This window comes from Oncorhynchus gorbuscha, linkage group LG01 (assembly GCF_021184085.1).
Source record: "Oncorhynchus gorbuscha isolate QuinsamMale2020 ecotype Even-year linkage group LG01, OgorEven_v1.0, whole genome shotgun sequence".
In the NCBI taxonomy this organism is placed as follows: domain Eukaryota; kingdom Metazoa; phylum Chordata; class Actinopteri; order Salmoniformes; family Salmonidae; genus Oncorhynchus; species Oncorhynchus gorbuscha.
This window is the reverse complement of record NC_060173.1, coordinates 115,631,573-115,645,097: the sequence shown is the minus strand read 5'-3', so window position 1 is coordinate 115,645,097 and position 13,525 is coordinate 115,631,573.

Sequence of the window (13,525 nt, the reverse complement as noted above, 5' to 3'; positions counted from 1 at the left end):
CTCAACTGTATGTGGATGTTTTTAGACTCGAAGATGGTCTATGATTGACTTTCAAATAAGCAGCTTGTATTATATCAAGCTTTTATAAGGCTGCAGCTTCAAATAAGGGTTTTTACTGGTAGTGTCTGCTAGACTATAACAGGCTTTATGTCTGCTAGACTATAACAGGCTTTATGTCTGCTAGATTAGAACAGGCTTTATGTCTGCTAGATTAGAACAGGCTTTATGTCTGCTAGATTAGAACAGGCTTTATGTCTGCTAGATTAGATCAGGCTTTGTGTCTGCTAGATTAGAACAGGCTTTATGTCTGCTAGATTAGAACAGGCTTTATGTCTGCTAGATTAGATCAGGCTTTGTGTCTGCTAGATTAGAACAGGCTTTATGTCTGCTAATCTAGAACAGGCTTTATGTCTGCTAGATTAGAACAGGCTTTATGTCTGCTAGATTAGAACAGGCCTTATGTCTGCTAGATTAGAACAGGTTTTATGTCTGCTAGATTAGAACAGGCTTTATGTCTGCTAATCTAGAACAGGCTTTATGTCTACTAGATTAGAACAGGCATTATGTCTGCTAGATTAGAACAGGCTTTGCAGGTATCCGTCCGGCTGGTATCGGTTTGTTAGGTATTCTAGTTGTTAGAGCGTTGGGCTGGTTACCGAAAGGTTGCTAGATTGTATCTCTGAGCTGACAGTGTAAAATACACCCAGAGTGTGGAAACGCGCTGCAGATGTTTCCTACTTACAAAGCTGTTGTCTATCCGCGGTCACTATGACGATGAAGATAGCTCTGCCGTCCTTTAGACATTTCCTCATCGAGCCACTAGATGGGAGCAAAGACCACTAAATGACTGTGAGTGATTATTATCAACAGGCAATGTGGCATCGAAATCGTATTAGGCAAACGCTTCATAAACAACAGGTGTAGCCTAACAGTGAAATGCCTACTTTATTTGTTATTATTATTATTTATTTACTTTATTTGTTATTATTATTTATTTACTTTATTTGTTATTATTTATTTACTTTAGTTGTTATTATTATTATTTATTTACTTTATTTGGTATTATTATTTATTTACTTTATTTGTTATTATTATTATTTATTTACTTTATTTGTTATTATTATTATTTATTTACTTTATTTGTTATTATTTATTTACTTTAGTTGTTATTATTATTATTTATTTACTTTATTTGTTACTATTATTATTTATTTATTTTATTTGTCATTCCCAACAATACAGAGATAAAGAAAATAGAGAAATAATAGAAAAGTAAAACACGTAATACAAGTAATAATAAGCTATATATTATTTTGTATTTTATTTAACTCTTATTTTGCCAGGTATATATAAGGGGTACCAGTACAGAGTCCATGTGCAGGGGTACGAGGTAACTGAGGAAGATATGTACATATAACTAGGAATAAAGTGACAGATCGAAAACAGTAGCAGCAGCGTATGTGACGAGTCACATAAAGTTAGTGCAAAAAGGGTCGATGCGGATATTTCGTGTCAACTATTTAACTAACTATTTATCAGTCTTATGGTTTGGGGATAGAAGCGGTTCAGTGTCCTGTTGGTTCCAGACTTGGTGTATCGGGTAGCAGAGAGAACAGTTTATGACTTGGGCGGCTGGAGTCTTTGACAATTTTTTATGGCCTTCCTCTGGTGTAGAGATCCTTGATGGTAGGACACATGGCCCCAGTGATGCACAGGGCCGTATGCACTACCCCATCGCGCCTTGCGATCAGATGACGAGCAGTTACCACGCCAGGCGGTAATGCAACCAGTCAAGATGCTCTAATTATTTTTTATTTATTTCACCTTTATTTAACTAGGCAAGTCAGTTAAAGAACACATTTTTATTTACAATGACAGCCTCCTGCAACCAAACCTGGATGACGCTGGGCCAATTGTGTGCCGCCCTATGGGACTCCCAATCACAGCCGGATGTGATTCAGCCTGGATTCAAACCAGGGACTGTCATCACATCTCTTGCACTGAGATGCAGTGCCTTAGACCACTGCGCCACTCAGGGAGACCAAATGGTGTTGAACTGTAAGCTGTAGAACTTGTGAGGATGTGTGGACCCAAATCTTTTAATGTTCTCTTTACGACTGTGTTGGTGTGTTTGGACCATGATAGGTCCTTAGTGATGTGGACACCAAGGACCATGATAGTTCCTTAGTGATGTGGACACCAAGGACCATGATAGTTCCTTAGTGATGTGGACACCAAGGACCATGATAGGTCCTTAGTGATGTGGACACCAAGGACCATGATAGGTCCTTAGTGATGTGGACACCAAGGACCATGATAGGTCCTTAGTGATGTGGACACCAAGGACCATGATAGGTCCTTAGTGATGTGGACACCAAGGACCATGATAGGTCCTTAGTGATGTTGATGATTTTTTATTTCACCTTTATTTAACCAGGTAGGCTAGTTGAAAACAAGTTCTCATTTGCAACTGCGACCTGGCCAAGATAAAGCATAGCAGTGTGAACAGACAACACAGAGTTACACATGGAGTAAACAATTAACAAGTCAATAACACAGTAGAAAAAAAGGGGAGTCTATATACATTGTGTGCAAAAGGCATGAGGAGATAGGCGAATAATTAAACATTTTGCAGATTAACACTGGAGTGATAAATTATCAGATGGTCATGTACAGGTAGAGATATTGGTGTGCAAAAGAGCAGAAAAGTAAATAAATAAAAACAGTATGGGGATGAGGTAGGTAAAAATGGGTGGGCTATTTACCAAGAGACTATGTACAGCTGCAGCGATCGGTTAGCTGCTCAGATAGCTGATGTTTGAAGTTGGTGAGGGAGATAAAAGTCTCCAACTTCAGCGATTTTTGCAATTTGTTCCAGTCACAGGCAGCAGAGTACTGGAAGGAAAGGCGGCCAAATGAGGTGTTGGCTTTAGGGATGATCAGAGAGATACACCTTCTGGAGTGCGTGCTACGGATGGGTGTTGCCATCGTGACCAGTGAATTGAGATAAGGCGGAGCTTTAACTAGCATGGACTTGTAGATGACCTGGAGCCAGTGGGTCTGGCGACGAATATGTAGCGAGGGCCAGCCGACTAGAGCATACAAGTCGCAGTGGTGGGTGGTATAAGGTGCTTTAGTGACAAAACGGATGGCACTGTGATAAACTGCATCCAGTTTGCTGAGTCGAGTGTTGGAAGCAATTTTGTAGATGACATCGCCGAAATCGAGGATCGGTAGGATAGTCAGTTTTACTAGGGTAAGCTTGGCGGCGTGAGTGAAGGAGGCTTTGTTGCGGAATAGAAAGGCGACTCTTGATTTGATTTTCGATTGGAGATGTTTGAGTCTGGAAGGAGAGTTTGCAGTCTAGCCAGACACCTAGGTACTTATAGATGTCCACATATTCAAGGTCGGAACCATCCAGGGTGGTAATGCTAGTCGGGCATTCGGGTGCAGGCAGCGATCAGTTGAAAAGCATGCATTTGGTTTTACTAGCGTTTAAGAGCAGTTGGAGGCCACGGAAGGAGTGTTGTATGGCATTGAAGCTCGTTTGGAGGTTAGATAGCACAGTGTCCAATGACGGGCCGAAAGTTTATAGAATGGTGTCGTCTGCGTAGAGGTGGATCAGGGAATCGCCCGCAGCAAGAGCAACATCATTGATATATACAGAGAAAAGAGTCGGCCCGAGAATTGAACCCTGTGGCACCCCCATAGAGACTGCCAGAGGACCGGACAGCATGCCCTCCGATTTGACACACTGAACTCTGTCTGCAAAGTAAATGGTGAACCAGGCAAGGCAGTCATCCGAAAAATCGAAGCTACTGAGTCTGCCGATAAGAATATGGTGATTGACAGAGTCGAAAGCCTTGGCAAGGTCGATGAAGACGGCTGCACAGTACTGTCTTTTATCGATGGCGGTTATGATATCGTTTAGTACCTTGAGCGTGGCTGAGGTGCACCCGTGACCGGCTCGGAAACCAGATTGCACAGAGGAGAAGGTACGGTGGGATTCGAGATGGTCAGGGACCTGTTTGTTGACTTGGCTTTCGAAGACCTTAGATAGGCAGGGCAGGATGGATATAGGTCTGTAACAGTTTGGGTCCAGGGTGTCTCCCCCTTTGAAGAGGGGGATGACTGCGGCAGCTTTCCAATCCTTGGGGATCTCAGACGATATGAGAGGTTGAACAGGCTGGTAATAGGGGTTGCGACAATGGCGGCGGATAGTTTCAGAAATAGAGGGTCCAGATTGTCAAGCCCAGCTGATTTATACGGGTCCAGGTTTTGCAGCTGGCAAAGTAGCCAGAAGTTTGTGGCAAGAAGGGTAGGTGCGAAAAGATACCCATTATAATAAAAGCACTGCATGAATCTATCATCTTACTTGCGGTTCAAGAAAGAAATAACCTTTTATAAAAACCATTTCATGCAATTCTTCATAATTTTACATGACTGGAAACAAGAATAATCTTTTTTAATACCCGTCACAGGCCGGCTCATAGCCTGTGGCATAAATGAGGGGACACGAACAGGTATAGGCCAATCAAAAAGGTTCTTTATTATAAACAAAACTATTAACGCTAAACAAAGAAAAAGGAATGAGGTGTGAATGTATCATAATGTAAGGTGTATGTAAAGTGCAGGGATGCATGAATCTGTGTGTGTGAATATGACTGGGTGAAAACTGCGTAAAACTACAAAGGAACAAACAATACAGGATCATACCTGGAGGAGCAGAGAGAGAGACAAGAGTGGTTAGTGAAGCAGTTTAAATATCCTGAGCCCAGGTGACTCATATCCTTAACGACCCTCCTCTGCCTACAGGAGGAACCGCCCCTGCAATGCAGAGTAGGGGCCGTCACAACCACAACAGAGCATGACAATGAATGAGAGCCTGCTCACATCAAATCAAATTTTATTGGTCACATACAGATGGTTAGTAGATGTTATTGTGAGTGTAGTGAAATGCTTGTGCTTCTAGTTCCGACAGTGCAGCAATATCTAACAAGTAATATCTAACAATTCCACAACAAATACCTAATGGAATAAGGAATGGAATGAGAATACATAAATATAAGGATGACAGAGAGAAATGGAGAAATGACAGAGCAGCATAGGCTAAGATGCAATAGAATAGAGTATATACATACAGTATGAGATGAGTAATGCAAGATATGTAAACATTATTAAAGTAACTAGTGTTCCATTTATTAAAGTGGCCAATGATTTCAAGTCTGTATGTAGGCAGCAGCCTCTCTCTGCTAGTGATGGCTGTTTAACAGTCTGATGGCCTTGATATAGAAGTTGTTTCTCAGTCTCTAAGTCACAGCTTTGATGCACCTGTACTGACCACGCCTTCTGGATGATAGCGTTTGTGAGGTTTTTAGGTGACAAGCCAAATTTCTTCAGCCTCCCGAGTTTGAAGAGGCGCTGTTGCGCCTTCTTCACCACACTGTCTTTGTGGGTAGACCATTTCAGTTTGTCAGGGATATGTACACCGAGGAACTTAAAACTTTCCACCTTCTCCAAGTGTCACAAAATAAACAATACCTCACAATAATAGGGTGTAAAGAACTGAACTAAATAGTGTGTTATAATGACATACAGGTGTGTGAACAGGTGACCAGAATTCAGGTGATTGGGATCTGGAGAGTGAGCTGTGTTCAGGGGACCTACGTGTTTGAGAGTGTGAGCTGGAAAGTGGGCCTGGAGAGTGAGCTGTGTTCAGGGGATCTACCTGTTTGAGAGTGTGAGCTGGAAAGTGGGCCTGGAGAGTGAGCTGTGTTCAGGGGACCTATGTGTTTGAGAGTGTGAGCTGGAAAGTGGGCCTGGAGAGTGAGCTGTGTTCAGGGGACCTACGTGTTTGAGAGTGTGAGCTGGAAAGTGGGCCTGGAGAGTGAGCTGTGTTCAGGGGACCTACATGTTTGAGAGTGTGAGCTGGAAAGTGGGCCTGGAGAGTGAGCTGTGTTCAGGGGACCTACCTGTTTGAGAGGTGTGAGTTGGAAGCAGACGTTACAATCATCAGGTAGGCCTATATGCACTGGTAACTTTTATTAATTTTGGAAACTATCATTCTTTTTCTAATGTATTTTATTCCATGATATTGTTGTTACAAAATAGTGTTGACTGTGATTAGGTGCATGGGAATATAAGAGCATCTGTTCGGCTAAATTAACAAACTAGGCATGCATAGCTCACCATATGATCCTCAAACCAAAGACTGGCCAAACTCCTGTTTCTAAAAGTGGATTCAAAGGGATTGTAGAACGACTGTATAGTCTACTAAATCATTTTTCTTTTCATTGCTATTTTATTCTAACTAATACAGTCTAAGTGCGAAATGTATAGGCATGCTGTTGAAGTGCTATTGTTAATGAGTTGTTCTGCCAGCCTGTAGCGTGTCACAATGTTTCACAATTTGTTTCTTAAATGGCAGGCCATAGCCTTTAAATAATAATAATAATATAGCATAAATAATTAATTTTAATTCCTTCTTAGGCTACCTGGCTAGCTCCTGACTGATTTAGAGTTAGCTTGTTGTTTAATAGCCTGGCTAGCCCCTGACTGATTTATAGTTAGCTTGTTGTTTAATAGCCTGGCTAGCCCCTGACTGATTTATAGTTAGCTTGTTGTTTAATAGCCTGGCTAGCTCCTGACTGATTTAGAGTTAGCTTGTTGTTTAATAGCCTGGCTAGCTGATTTAGAGTTAGCTTGTTGTTTAATAGCCTGGCTAGCTGATTTAGAATAAGCTTGTTGTTTAATAGCCTGGCTAGCTCCTGACTGATTTAGAGTTAGCTTGTTGTTTAATAGCCTGGCTAGCTCCTGACTGATTTAGAGTTAGCTTGTTGTTTAATAGCCTGGCTAGCTGATTTAGAGTTAGCTTGTTGTTTAATAGCCTGGCTAGCTGATTTAGAATAAGCTTGTTGTTTAATAGCCTGGCTAGCTCCTGACTGATTTAGAGTTAGCTTGTTGTTTAATAGCCTGGCTAGCTCCTGACTGATTTAGAGTTAGCTTGTTGTTTAATAGCCTGGCTAGTTCCTGACTGATTTAGAGTTAGCATGTTGTTTAATAGCCTGGCTAGCTCCTGACTGATTTAGAGTTAGCTTGTTGTTTAATAGCCTGGCTAGCTCCTGACTGATTTATAGTTAGCTTGCTGTTTAATAGCCTGGCTAGCTCCTGACTGATTTAGAGTTAGCTTGCTGTTTAATAGCCTGTTGAACTCCCATTGATAGTGACAGAATCACACACTGCTTCCCGGGCGAAGTCCATTTTTTTGTCTTCTTGGTTATAGAAGGTTGTAGAGCAGCCTGTGAATGTCATAGACAAACCAAAGATATCCCGTACACGTCGGAGTCATGTCTTTCCCCTGGCATTTTACAGCTTGTTTCTAGCATAAAGCATTGCGAACTAAAGCGTGGCTATACATCACTTCATATTGGTTTTGACAAATAAACAAGTTGTGGAGTGGGTCGAGTCTTGGCCCTTCACTGGCCAATCAGAAAGTTGCTCCATGGGTAAATACTGTATGTGACTGCTTCAAGTTGTATTTTATGTATTGCCTTGAAATGAACTCAAATTCGAATGTTAGTCCGTTATGGTTTGTTAAATCTAAAAAAAAAAAACGTTTTTATAACAACAGCAATAAATGAATGTAAAATGTAATGATATCATAACACCTCAAGGATAAAAAAAGACACTAGGCATAGCTGTTGAACCAGCCTTCTTTCACAATAGGCCTGTACGGGTGCGTGTTGGTGGCAGGGAAGTCAGGCGCAGGAGATCGAACTCGGTATAAAACAGAGCCGTTTTAATAAGTGTTCAAAAACTCTGAAAACCAAAATATACAAAATAATACAAGTGGGTACAAAACCCGTCGCCCACCAGAACATATCTGGCACAATGCTTACAAACAAACATTCACCGACAAGGACAATGAGGGGGCAACAGAGGATTAAATACACAGCATGTAATGGATGGGATTGGAACCAGGTGAGATACAAGACAAGACAAAACCAATGGAAAAGGAAAAGAGGATCAGCGATGGCTAGAAGGTCGGTGACTTCGACCGCCCGAACAAGGAGAGGGACCGACAATAAGGCACCTTGGGGGTTTGTTGTATACGGCCAATATACCATGGCTAAGGGCCTTATTTGTTGATTATGATCCTGCCCCCAACCATCCGCTCAATAAAAACAATTGGCCTGCGGCTGAATCTAGTTACCAAGAGAGTTTTCATCTATATTTTTAGGTTGTTGCCTATTTACAAACACAAACCAAATGTTAGCACTAAGACCGGACTCAACCAGCTGCATAAGGCCATAAGCAAACAAGAAAACACTAATTCATAGTTGGCGCCAGCGATTTTAATGAAGGAAAATTTAAATCCTTCTTACCTAATGTCACCTGTGCAACTAGAGACAAAAAAACTCTAGATCACCTTTACTCCACACACAGAGACACATTCAAAGCTCTCCCTCGCCCTCCATTCGACAAATCTAACCATAACTCTATTCTCCTCATTCCTGCTTACAAGAAAAAAAAACTCAAACAGGAAGTACCAGTGAAGCGCTCAATACTGGAAACTGGAAACACTTATCCCCCTCACTAGCTTTAAGCACCAGCTGTCAGCTCACAGATTACTGCACCTGTACATAGCCCATCTATAATTTATTTATTTATTTTGCTCCTTTGCACTCCCATTATTTCTATCTCTACTTTGCACATTCATCCACTGCAAATCTACTATTCCAGTGCTTAGTATTATTATTATTATTTTTACTTGCTATATTGTATTTACTTTGCCACCATGGCCTTTTTTTGCCTTTACCTCCCTTCTCACCTCATTTGCTCACATTGTATATATAGACTTATTTTTCTACTGTATTATTGACTGCATGTTTGTTTTACTCCATGTGTAACTCTGTGTTGTTGTACCTGTCGAACTGCTTTGCTTTATCTTGGCCAGGTCGCAATTATAAATGAGAACTTGTTCTCAACTGGCCTACCTGGTTAAATAAAGGTGTTCTCAACTGGCCTACCTGGTTAAATAAAGGTGTTCTCAACTGGCCTACCTGGTTAAATAAAGGTGTTCTCAACTAGCCTACCTGGTTAAATAAAGGTGTTCTCAACTAGCCTACCTGGTTAAATAAAGGTGTTCTCAACTGGCCTACCTGGTTAAATAAAGGTGTTCTCAACTGGCCTACCTGGTTAAATAAAGGTGTTCTCAACTAGCCTACCTGGTTAAATAAAGGTGTTCTCAACTAGCCTACCTGGTTAGATAAAGGTGTTCTCAACTGGCCTACCTGGTTAAATAAAGGTGTTCTCACCTGGCCTACCTGGTTAAATAAAGGTGTTCTCACCTGGCCTACCTGGTTAAATAAAGGTGTTCTTAACTAGCCTACCTGGTTAAATAAAGGTGTTCTCACCTGGCCTACCTGGTTAAATAAAGGTGTTCTCACCTGGCCTACCTGGTTAAATAAAGGTGTTCTCAACTAGCCTACCTGGTTAAATAAATGTGTTCTCAACTAGCCTACCTGGTTAAATAAAGGTGTTCTCACCTGGCCTACCTGGTTAAATAAAGGTGTTCTCAACTAGCCTACCTGGTTAAATAAAGGTGTTCTCAACTAGCCTACCTGGTTAAATAAAGGTGTTCTCAACTGGCCTACCTGGTTAAATAAAGGTGTTCTCAACTAGCCTACCTGGTTAAATAAAGGTGTTCTCAACTGGCCTACCTGGTTAAATAAAGGTGTTCTCACCTGGCCTACCTGGTTAAATAAAGGTGTTCTCAACTAGCCTACCTGGTTAAATAAAGGTGTTCTCAAACTAGCCTACCTGGTTAAATAAATGTGTTCTCACCTGGCCTACCTGGTTAAATAAAGGTGTTCTCAACTACCCTACCTGGTTAAATAAAGGTGTTCTCAACTAGCCTACCTGGTTAAATAAAGGTGTTCTCACCTGGCCTACCTGGTTAAATAAAGGTGTTCTCACCTGGCCTACCTGGTTAAATAAAGGTGAAATAAAAAAAATACAAAAATAAAAGTACAGAAGTGGTCCAATGAAAGAGATGCTAAGCTACAGGACTGTTTCCCTAGCACAGACTGGAACATATTACGGGGACTCATCCAATGGGATTGAGGAGTTTACCACATCAGTCACTAGCTTCATTAATTGCATTGAAAACGCTGTCCCCACAGTGACCAGTGACCAAACGTACATATCCCAACCAGAAGCCATTGATTACAAGCAACACTCACACTGAGCTCAAGGCTAGTGCAATCACTAACGGGCTACCTGGTTACTCAACCCTGAACTTTAGATGCTGCAGCCCCATGTACATAGACATGGAATCACTGGTCACTTTAATAATGGAACACTGGTTACTTTAATAATGGAATCACTGGTCACTTTAATAATGGAACATTATTAAAGTGACCTTGTGACGGCCGGCCGCCCAACAACCTGCCCGCTTGACCCTATCCCCTCCTCTCTTCTCCAGACCATTTCCGGAGACCTTCTCCCTTACCTCACCTCGCTCATCAACTCATCCCTGACCGCTGGCTACGTCCCTTCCGTCTTCAAGAGAGCGAGAGTTGCACCCCTTCTGAAAAAACCTACACTCGATCCCTCCGATGTCAACAACTACAGACCAGTATCCCTTCTTTCTTTTCTCTCCAAAACTCTTGAACGTGCCGTCCTTGGCCAGCTCTCCCGCTATCTCTCTCTGAATGACCTTCTTGATCCAAATCAGTCAGGTTTCAAGACTAGTCATTCAACTGAGACTGCTCTTCTCTGTATCATGGAGGCGCTCCGCACTGCTAAAGCTAACTCTCTCTCCTCTGCTCTCATCCTTCTAGACCTATCGGCTGCCTTCGATACTGTGAACCATCAGATCCTCCTCTCCACCCTCTCCGAGTTGGGCATCTCCGGCGCGGCCCACGCTTGGATTGCGTCCTACCTGACAGGTCGCTCCTACCAGGTGGCGTGGCGAGAATCTGTCTCCTCACCACGCGCTCTCACCACTGGTGTCCCCCAGGGCTCTGTTCTAGGTCCTCTCCTATTCTCGCTATACACCAAGTCACTTGGCTCTGTCATAACCTCACATGGTCTCTCCTATCATTGCTATGCAGACGACACACAATTAATCTTCTCCTTTCCCCCTTCTGATGACCAGGTGGCGAATCGCATCTCTGCATGTCTGGCAGACATATCAGTGTGGATGACGGATCACCACCTCAAGCTGAACCTCGGCAAGACGGAGCTGCTCTTCCTCCCGGGGAAGGACTGCCAGTTCCATGATCTCGCCATCACGGTTGACAACTCCATTGTGTCCTCCTCCAAGAGCGCTAAGAACCTTGGCGTGATCCTGGACAACACCCTGTCGTTCTCAACTAACATCAAGGCGGTGGCCCGTTCCTGTAGGTTCATACTCTACAACATCCGCAGAGTACGACCCTGCCTCACACAGGAAGCGGCGCAGGTCCTAATCCAGGCACTTGTCATCTCCCGTCTGGATTACTGCAACTCGCTGTTGGCTGGGCTCCCTGCCTGTGCCATTAAACCCCTACAACTCATCCAGAACGCCGCAGCCCGTCTGGTGTTCAACCTTCCCAAGTTCTCTCACGTCACCCCGCTCCTCCGCTCTCTCCACTGGCTTCCAGTTGAAGCTCGCATCCGCTACAAGACCATGGTGCTTGCCTACGGAGCTGTGAGGGGAACGGCACCTCAGTACCTCCAGTCTCTGATCAGGCCCTACACCCAAACAAGGGCACTGCGTTCATCCACCTCTGGCCTGCTCGCCTCCCTACCACTGAGGAAGTACAGTTCCCGCTCAGCCCAGTCAAAACTGTTCGCTGCTCTGGCCCCCCAATGGTGAAACAAACTCCCTCACGACGCCAGGACAGCGGAGTCAATCACCACCTTCCGGAGACACCTGAAACCCCACCTCTTTAAGGAATACCTAGGATAGGATAAGTAATCCTTCTCACCCCCCCCTTTAAGATTTAGATGCACTATTGCAAAGTGACTGTTCTACTGGATGTCATAAGGTGAATGCACCAATTTGTAAGTCGCTCTGGATAAGAGCGTCTGCTAAATGACTTAAATGTAATGTAAATGTAATGTAAATGGTCACTTTAATAATGGAACACTAGTCACTTTAATAATGGAACACTGGTCACTTTAATAATGGAACACTAGTCACTTTAATAATGGAACACTAGTCACTTTAATAATGGAACACTAGTCACTTTAATAATGGAACACTGGTCACTTTAATAATGGAACACTGGTCACTTTAATAATGGAACACTGGTCACTTTAATAATGGAACACTGGTCACTTTAATAATGGAACACTGGTCACTTTAATAATGGAACACTGGTCACTTTAATAATGGAACACTAGTCACTTTAATAATGGAACACTAGTCACTTTAATAATGGAACACTAGTCACTTTAATAATGGAACACTAGTCACTTTAATAATGGAACACTAGTCACTTTAATAATGGAACACTAGTCACTTTAATAATGGAACACTGGTCACTTTAATAATGGAACACTAGTCACTTTAATAATGGAACACTAGTCACTTTAATAATGAAACACTGGTCACCTTAATAATGGAACACTGGTCACTTTAATAATGGAACACTGGTCACTTTAATAATGGAACACTAGTCACTTTAATAATGGAACACTAGTCACTTTAATAATGGAACACTAGTCACTTTAATAATGGAACACTAGTCACTTTAATAATGGAACACTGGTCACCTTAATAATGGAACACTGGTCACTTTAATAATGGAACACTGGTCACCTTAATAATGGAACACTGGTCACTTTAATAATGGAACACTAGTCACTTTAATAATGGAACACTAGTCACTTTAATAATGGAACACTAGTCACTTTAATAATGGAACACTAGTCACTTTAATAATGGAACACTAGTCACTTTAATAATGGAACACTAGTCACTTTAATAATGGAACACTAGTCACTTTAATAATGGAACACTAGTCACCTTAATAATGGAACACTGGTCACTTTAATAATGAAACACTGGTCACCTTAATAATGGAACACTGGTCACTTTAATAATGGAACACTAGTCACTTTAATAATGGAACACTAGTCACTTTAATAATGGAACACTAGTCACTTTAATAATGGAACACTAGTCACTTTAATAATGGAACACTGGTCACCTTAATAATGGAACACTGGTCACTTTAATAATGGAACACTGGTCACTTTAATAATGGAACACTGGTCACTTTAATAATGTTTACCTACTGCTTTACTCATCTCATATGTATATACTGTATTCTGTTCTACTGTATTGTAGTCTACGCCACTCTGACAATGCTCATCCTAATATTTACATATTTCTTAATTCCATTATTTTACTTTGATGTGTGTATTGTTGTGTATTGTTGTGAATTGTTAGATACTACTGCACTGTTGGAGCTAGGATCAGAAGTATTTCATTACACCCGCAATAACATCTGTTAAATATGTGTTGTGACCA